General features: G+C 45.0%; 2 non-coding genes and 11 pseudogenes across 2 annotated transcripts; all 13 read right to left on the minus strand.

The window, feature by feature from the left end:
- Window positions 1–28: 28 nt before the first annotated feature.
- Window positions 29–147, minus strand: LOC135753228 (5S ribosomal RNA). The gene has a single exon (XR_010533534.1). It is a non-coding gene; the product is annotated as a 5S ribosomal RNA (ribosomal RNA).
- Window positions 148–272: 125 nt separating this feature from the next.
- On the minus strand, window positions 273–390 carry LOC135753073 (5S ribosomal RNA; annotated as a pseudogene).
- A 121-nt stretch (window positions 391–511) lies between these two features.
- On the minus strand, window positions 512–630 carry LOC135753038 (5S ribosomal RNA; annotated as a pseudogene).
- A 122-nt stretch (window positions 631–752) lies between these two features.
- LOC135753124 (5S ribosomal RNA) lies at window positions 753–871 on the minus strand (annotated as a pseudogene).
- A 125-nt stretch (window positions 872–996) lies between these two features.
- Window positions 997–1,115, minus strand: LOC135753046 (5S ribosomal RNA; annotated as a pseudogene).
- A 125-nt stretch (window positions 1,116–1,240) lies between these two features.
- On the minus strand, window positions 1,241–1,359 carry LOC135753093 (5S ribosomal RNA; annotated as a pseudogene).
- A 125-nt stretch (window positions 1,360–1,484) lies between these two features.
- Window positions 1,485–1,603, minus strand: LOC135753097 (5S ribosomal RNA; annotated as a pseudogene).
- A 121-nt stretch (window positions 1,604–1,724) lies between these two features.
- On the minus strand, window positions 1,725–1,843 carry LOC135753079 (5S ribosomal RNA; annotated as a pseudogene).
- Window positions 1,844–1,968: 125 nt separating this feature from the next.
- Window positions 1,969–2,087, minus strand: LOC135753030 (5S ribosomal RNA; annotated as a pseudogene).
- A 121-nt stretch (window positions 2,088–2,208) lies between these two features.
- Window positions 2,209–2,327, minus strand: LOC135753071 (5S ribosomal RNA; annotated as a pseudogene).
- Window positions 2,328–2,452: 125 nt separating this feature from the next.
- Window positions 2,453–2,571, minus strand: LOC135753090 (5S ribosomal RNA; annotated as a pseudogene).
- Window positions 2,572–2,692: 121 nt separating this feature from the next.
- LOC135752981 (5S ribosomal RNA) lies at window positions 2,693–2,811 on the minus strand. The gene has a single exon (XR_010533427.1). It is a non-coding gene; the product is annotated as a 5S ribosomal RNA (ribosomal RNA).
- A 121-nt stretch (window positions 2,812–2,932) lies between these two features.
- Window positions 2,933–3,051, minus strand: LOC135753058 (5S ribosomal RNA; annotated as a pseudogene).
- Window positions 3,052–7,500: the final 4,449 nt, after the last annotated feature.

A 7,500-nucleotide genomic window follows, 5' to 3' on the forward strand; every position in this document is an offset into this window, starting at 1 on the left:
GACATAAATAAATAATTAATTAATTAAATGCTTACAGCACCTGGTATTCCCAGTCGGTCTCCCATCCAAGTACTAACCGGGCCCAACCCTGCTTGGCTTCCGAGATCAGACGAGAGCGGGCGTGCTCAGGGTGGTGTGGCCGTAAGCGAGTGCCGACTCGATTCGAGAGACACTTCAAGACTAATGTGGCAACGCCATGACATCGGTAAATGCTTACAAAAAGGACACATTCATGGGAAAAAATGACATAAATAAATAATTAATTAATTAAATGCTTACAGCACCTGGTATTCCTAGGCGGTCTCCCATCCAAGTACTAACCAGGCCCACCCTGCTTGGCTTCCGAGATCAGACGAGAGCGGGCGTGCTCAGGGTGGTGTGGCCGTAAGCGAGTGCTGACTCGATTCGAAAGACACTTCAAGACTAATGTGGCAACGCAATGACATCGGTAAATGCTTACAAAAAGGACGTAATTATGGGAAAAAATGACATAAATAAATAATTAATTAATTGCTTACAGCACCTGGTATTCCCAGGCGGTCTCCCATCGAAGTACTAACCAGGCCCGACCCTGCTTGGCTTCCGAGATCAGACGAGAGCAGGCGTGCTTAGGGTGGTGTGGCCGTAAGCAAATGCTGACTCGATTCGAGAGACACTTCAAGACTAATGTGGCAACGCCATGCCATCAGTCTATGCTTACAGAAAGGATGCATTTACAAAAAATTACATAAATAAATAAATAATTAATTAAAAGCTTACAGCACCTGGTATTCCCAGGCGGTCTCCCATCCAAGAACTAACCAGGCCCGACCCTGCTTGGCTTCCGAGATCAGACGAGAGCGGGCGTGCTCATTGTGGTGTGGCCGTAATCGAGTGCTGACTTGATTCGAGAGACACTTCAAGACTAATGTGGCAACGCAATGACATCGGTAAATGTTTATAAAAATGACGCATTCGTGGGAAAAAATGACATAAATAAATAATTAATTAATTAAATGCTTACAGCACCTGGTATTGCCAGGCGGTCTCCCATCCAAGTACTAACCAGGCCCGACCCTGCTTGGCTTCCGAGATCAGACGAGAGCGGGCGTGCTCAGGGTGGTGTGGCCATAAGCGAGTGCTGACTCGATTCGAGAGACACTTCAAGACTAATGTGGCAATGCAATGACATCGGTAAATGCTTACAAAAAGGACGTAATTTTGGGAAAAAATTACATAAATAAATAAATAATTAATTAAATGCTTACAGCACCTAGTATTCCCAGGCGGTCTCCCATCCAAGTACTAACCAGGCCTGACCCTGCTTGGCTTCTGAGATCGGACGAGAGCGGGCGTGCTCAGGGTGGTGTGGCCGTAAGCGAGTGCTGATTTGATTCGATAGACACTTCAAGACTTATGTGGCAACGCCATGACATCAGTGAACGCTTACAGAAAGAACGCATTCATGGGAAAAAATGACATAAATAATTAATTAATTAATTAAATGCTTACAGCACCTGGTATTCCCAGGCAGTCTCCCATTCAAGTACTAACCAGGCCCGACCCTGCTTGGCTTCCGAGATCAGACGAAAGCGGGCGTGCTTAGGGTGGTGTGGCCGTAAGCGAGTGCCGACTCGATTCGATAGAAACTTCAAGACTTATGTGGCAACGCCATGACATCAGTGAACGCTAAAAGAAAGAATGCATTCATGGGAAAAAATGACATAAATAATTAATTAATTAAATGCTTACAGCACCTGGTATTCCCAGGCGGTCTCCCATCCAAGTACTAACCAGGCCCGACCTTGCTTGGCTTCCAAGATCAGACGAGAGCAGGTGTGCTCAGGGTGGTGTGGCCGTAAACGAGTGCCAACTCGATTCGAGAGACACTTCAAGACTAATGTGGCAACGCCATGACATCGGTAAATGCTTACAAAAAGGACACATTCATGGGAAAAAATGACATAAATAAATAATTAATTAATTAAATGCTTAAAGCACCTGGTATTCCCAGGCGGTCTCCCATCCAAGTACTAACCAGGCCCGACCCTGCTTGGCTTCCGAGATCAGACGAGAGCGGGCGTGCTCAGGGTGGTGTGGCCGTAAACGAGTGCTGACTCGATTCGATAGACACTTCAAGACTTATGTGGCAACGCCATGACATCAGTGAACGCTTACAGAAAGAACGCATTCATGGGAAAAAATGACATAAATAATTAATTAATTAAATGCTTACAGCACCTGGTATTCCCAGGCGGTCTCCCATCCAAGCACTAACCAGGCCCGACCCTGCTTGGCTTCCGAGATCAGACGAGAGCGGGCGTGCTCAGGGTGGTGTGGACGTAAGCGAGTGCTGAGTCGATTCGAGAGACACTTCAAGACTAATGTGGCAACGCAATGACATCGGTAAATGCTTACAAAAAGGACGTAATTATGGGAAAAAATGACATAAATAAATAATTAATTAATTAAATGCTTACAGCACCTGGTATTCCCAGGCGGTCTCCCATCCAAGTACTAACCAGGCCCGACCCTGCTTGGCTTCCGATATCAGACGAGAGTGGGCGTACTCAGGGTGGTGTGGCCATAAGCGAGTGCTGACTCGATTTGATAGACACTTCAAGACTTATGTGGCAACGCCATGACATCAGTGAACGTTTACAGAAAGAACGCATTCATTGGAAAAAATGACATAAATAATTAATTAATTAAATGCTTCCAGCACCTGGTATTCCCAGGCGGTCTCCCATCCAAGTACTAACCAGGCCCGACCCTGCTTGGCTTCCGAGATCAGACGAGAGCGGGCGTGCTCAGGGTGGTGTGGCCGTAAGCGAGTGCTGACTCGATTCGAGAGACACTTCAAGTCTATTGTGGCAACGCCATGACATCGGTAAATGCTTACAGAAAGGACGCATTCATGGGAAAAAATGACATAAATAATTAATTAATTAAATGCTTAAAGCACCTGGTATTCCCAGGCGGTCTCCCATCCAAGTACTAACCAGGTCCGACCCTGCTTGGCTTCCGAGATCAGACGAGAGCGGGCGTGCTCAGGGTGGTGTGGCTGTAAGCGAGTGCTGAATCGATTCGATAGACACTTCAAGACTTATGCGGCAACGCCATGACATCAGTGAACGCTTACAGAAAGAACGCATTCATGGGAAAAAATGACATAAATAATTAATTAATTGTTATGAGAATGTATATTGGTTGTGTTGTCTTGTTTTTTTGTTGCGCTCTTTTTTCTCTCTCTCCCTTTCTTACACTCGCAGATTGGGACTGACAGGCGAGTTGCCGCCCCGTCATCAAGTTTAGCTCCACCCCGCGACTGTGATTGGTGGTTGCTAATATGTTTCTTTTCAAAAGAGACGAGCTACGGTGAAATGGCAGCTTTCCATGACTACGGGCCGGTCGTGGTGCTCAGAGCTCCGTCAGCCGCCAGACCGAATATTTTGATAACAATTGTAATGGAATCACATTTGTAAACTATGTCATGGTAGGGGTGACCTGCCCTGTATTTATTTTTCCCTAACTATTTCTTTATATTTTGGTTAGCGTAGGAAGGTAAGATGTCTTGTAATTTCCTTTGTCCCATCTGCAAGGTTAGTTAGTTACCCGTTTTCCTTTTTAGTATTGTTTTGTTTGTTATTTTGGGCATATTGTTCACCCTAAAGCTGTATTCGTTACTAAACAGTGACTGACACTGCTTGACCTTTTTATATAATAAATTAATCCACATATTTATAATTTTTTTGGTGTCTTTCTTGTATTTTGGTCTGACGGCTGGGGGGAGCCTTAACTCCTATTTTATTTGTTGCAATTTTCCCCTAGAGGTTGTAACAGAATGGGGGCTCGTCCAACGGTTTTTGTTAGCACTTTCGTTTTTGTTATATACCTTACTGGTGAGTAGCCCATTTTTGGCAGTTTTATTTGATTTGTGGGGAGAGAGTGTACGTTTTGACTATGGAGTTTAGTATGGAGGTTTTTAAACAATCACCTACGCTGCAGACGCTGCAGAAATGCCGCAAATCTGATTTAGTTATGATTGCTGAATATTATGACATCGCTATTCCCAAACCGTCCACTAAACAAGTTCTTAGAGATCTGTTGCAGGATAATCTTTTGATTGCTGGGGTGTTAAAAGCCGAGGATCCATCTGAACCGCTGGGTGGGGATGCGGCCTCGTTTGGGGAGGACACACTGGCGGCAGCGGAGGCTTCCGACAGGGTGCCGCCCGCAGACGGAGGTTTGAATCCCCATCCGTTTATAGGTCTGAGTACAGAAGACCTGAGGCTGGCGATACGGCTTAAAGAGCTTGACCTGGAAGCCAAGCGGCAGGAGCACGATACCCAGTTGTTGCGGTATAGGCAGTTTGAGCTGCAGACACAAGGAATGCGTCCGGTTGGGGTGAGTCCATTGCCTGGTACGGGCACTGCTATTCCTGTAACTGCAGATTTTGACATTAGCAAGCAAATTCGTTTGGTTCCTACCTTCAGAGAAAGTGAGGTTGATTCGTATTTTAATGCTTTCGAACGTATTGCCGCTGCCTTGCATTGGCCTAAGGACGTTTGGTCACTATTGTTGCAATGCAAGTTAGTTGGTAAGGCGCAAGAAGTATGTGCATCTTTATCTGTTGGAGAAAGCCTCGATTACGATGTGTTAAAAGCTACTATTTTAAGGGCTTATGAATTAGTGCCCGAGGCTTATCGTCAGAAATTTCGTACACATGTGAAAACTGCCAATCAGACTTTTGTGGAGTTTGCCCGTGAAAAGGCGGCTCTTTTTGATAAATGGTGCTACTCCAGTAAGGTTAACGATTTCGCACAGCTTCGGGAGCTTTTGCTCATTGAGGATTTTAAAAATTCGTTACCTGACAAAATTGTAGTCTATCTAAACGAACAAAAAGTGACTTCGCTTGCTAAGGCCGCGGTTTGTGCGGACGAGTTCATTTTGACGCATAAAAGCACTTTCGTTTTGACTGCTCGTCGAGAAAATGTTACCTCTAACTCGGAGAGAAGCACGAGAAGTTCTAAAATTGTTACAGAATCAAATGAAAAACGTGAGTGTTTTTACTGCCGTAGAACTGGTCACCTTATTGCTGCCTGTCCGGTGTTGGAAAAAAAGAATGCGCCTTTTAAAGGGAAAAATACTAAAGGTGTTGCTTTTGCTCGTACTGCTAGCTCGGTGTTTAATTTACCTGATCAGGTAATTGATTCTGTGTATGATCCATTTGTTTCAAAGGGCTTAGTTTCTCTCCCGGGCGAGGAAGGGAAACTGGTTCCTATTCGAGTTCTTCGTGACACTGGGGCTGCCCAATCGTTTATTGTCGACAGTGTGTTGCCATTTTCAAATGATTCGTATTCTGGGTCAGATGTGTTAATTCAAGGTATTGAGCTGGGCATACTTAAAGTTCCTTTGCATAATGTGTATGTTCAATCCGAGTTAGTTGAGGGCTGTGTTAAAGTGGCTGTTCGCCCTCAGCTACCTGTTAAAGGGGTTGACTTCATCCTCGGAAATGATCTGGCTGGAGGCAAAGTGTTAGCTCTTCCCCAGGTAATTGATGATCCAATGGCTGTCGAAATGCACCCAATTTCTGCCCCTCCTTCAATATTCCCTTTTTGTGCGATTACGCGGGCGCAGACTCGTAAATTTAATGACGTCCTTGATTTGTCTGACAGTTTTCTCTCCTCTCCAGTTAACACGGACGATGTGAATGTCTGCCCTAAAGATCCGTGCGATCCTATGTGCCCTCGTCCTGAGTCGCTGTCCACTCTTGGTGGTGCTGAACTGGACTTGTCAACTTTCGCTGATAGAGAGATGCTTATTAGCGAACAGCGCGATGACACTTCACTTGCTGCATGCAGAGTTTCTGCGGTGAGCAAAGAAAAGTCGTCCGAAAAATATGTAACTTTTTTTGGGATGATGGGTTGCTTATGAGGAAGTGGTCTCCTACCACTTCTATACCTGAACTTTATTCAGTGTTTCAGATAGTTGTGCCGACTAAATATCGTTTACAAGTGTTAAATCTGGCTCACGATCATAGTATGTCTAGGCATTTGGGTATCACGAAGACTTACCATCGCGTACTCCGTCACTTTTTTTGGCCCGGATTAAAATCTGACGTAGTGGAGTATTGCCGAACTTGTCATATTTGCCAGCTCGCGGGAAAACCAAATCAGAAAATAATCCCTGCACCTCTTCGACCTATCCCTGCTATGGGAGAGCCTTTTGAGCGCATTATTTTAGACTGTGTAGGACCCTTACCTCGAACTAAATCTGGACATCAATATATGTTAACTATGATGTGTGCAGCTACTCGCTTTCCAGAGGCGGTGCCATAACGTTCACTGAAAGCAAAGGTTGTTTTGCGCGCTCTTATTAAGTTATTTTCTACTTTTGGCCTTCCTAGGGTAGTGCAGACTGATCAGGGCACTAATTTTACGTCCAGGCTCTTTAAACAAGTGCTCTCTCAATTGAATATTGACCATCAAACCTCTAGTGCTTACCATCCTGAATCCCAAGGCGCTTTAGAGCGGTTTCACCAGACTCTTAAGTCAATGCTGCGCACGTACTGTGCTGGCTCAGAGAAAGAATGGGATGATGGTCTACCTTTACTGCTTTTTGCTGTGCGTGAAACTCCACAGGAATCTTTAGGTTTCAGCCCCGCTGATTTAGTGTTTGGCCATACTGTGCGTGGCCCATTGAAGTTGCTTAAAGAGAAGTGGATGACATGGGAGTCCACTGTTACGAATGTGCTAGATTATGTAAGCAACTTCCGCGAAAGGTTGCATCGATGTTGCGATTTGGCTCGTGCTTCTCTTTCGTCTACGCAGGCGAAGATGAAAGCTCGTTTTGATTTAAAGGCTGCTCCTTGCTCCTTTCAAGTGGGTGACAAGGTTTTAGCTTTATTACCTGTTGTTGGATCTGCTTTGCAGGCAAAATTTTCTGGTCCCTATGAAATCGATGCCAAACTCAGTGACACTGATTATGTGATTCGCACGCCCGAAAGACGGCGAAAGAAGCGTGTGTGTCATCTCAACATGTTAAAGCGTTATCTCTCTCGAGACTCTGGTAGCGAGACAAAAATCTCTGTTGCCTCGGTTTCTCATGTTGCTGCGTCGCATTCTTATTGTCCTAGCGAAGACAATTTAAACGTGCGAAGTGTCTCTGCTTCTGGTGTCCGTTTACAAAATTCAGAGACTTTGCAAGACCTGAGAGTGCATTTATCTTATTTGTCTGACCTTTACCGAGAAGATATTTCTCAATTAATATATTCTCATCTCGATTTGTTTTCCGACATTCCTTCACGTACAAATGTGGTATCTCATGATATTGACGTTGGAGATCACCCACCTATTAAACAGCACGCTTACCGTGTTAATCCGACTAAGCGAGTTATAATGCAAAATGAAGTGAAGTATCTCCTTGATAATGGGTTGGCTGTTCCGAGTTCCAGTGGCTGGAGTTCTCCTTGCCTCCTTGTCCCTAAGAGTGATGGCTCAGTTCGCTTCTGCACCGATT

Source organism: Paramisgurnus dabryanus, chromosome 18, assembly GCF_030506205.2.
Source record: "Paramisgurnus dabryanus chromosome 18, PD_genome_1.1, whole genome shotgun sequence".
NCBI classification, from domain to species: Eukaryota; Metazoa; Chordata; class Actinopteri; order Cypriniformes; family Cobitidae; genus Paramisgurnus; species Paramisgurnus dabryanus.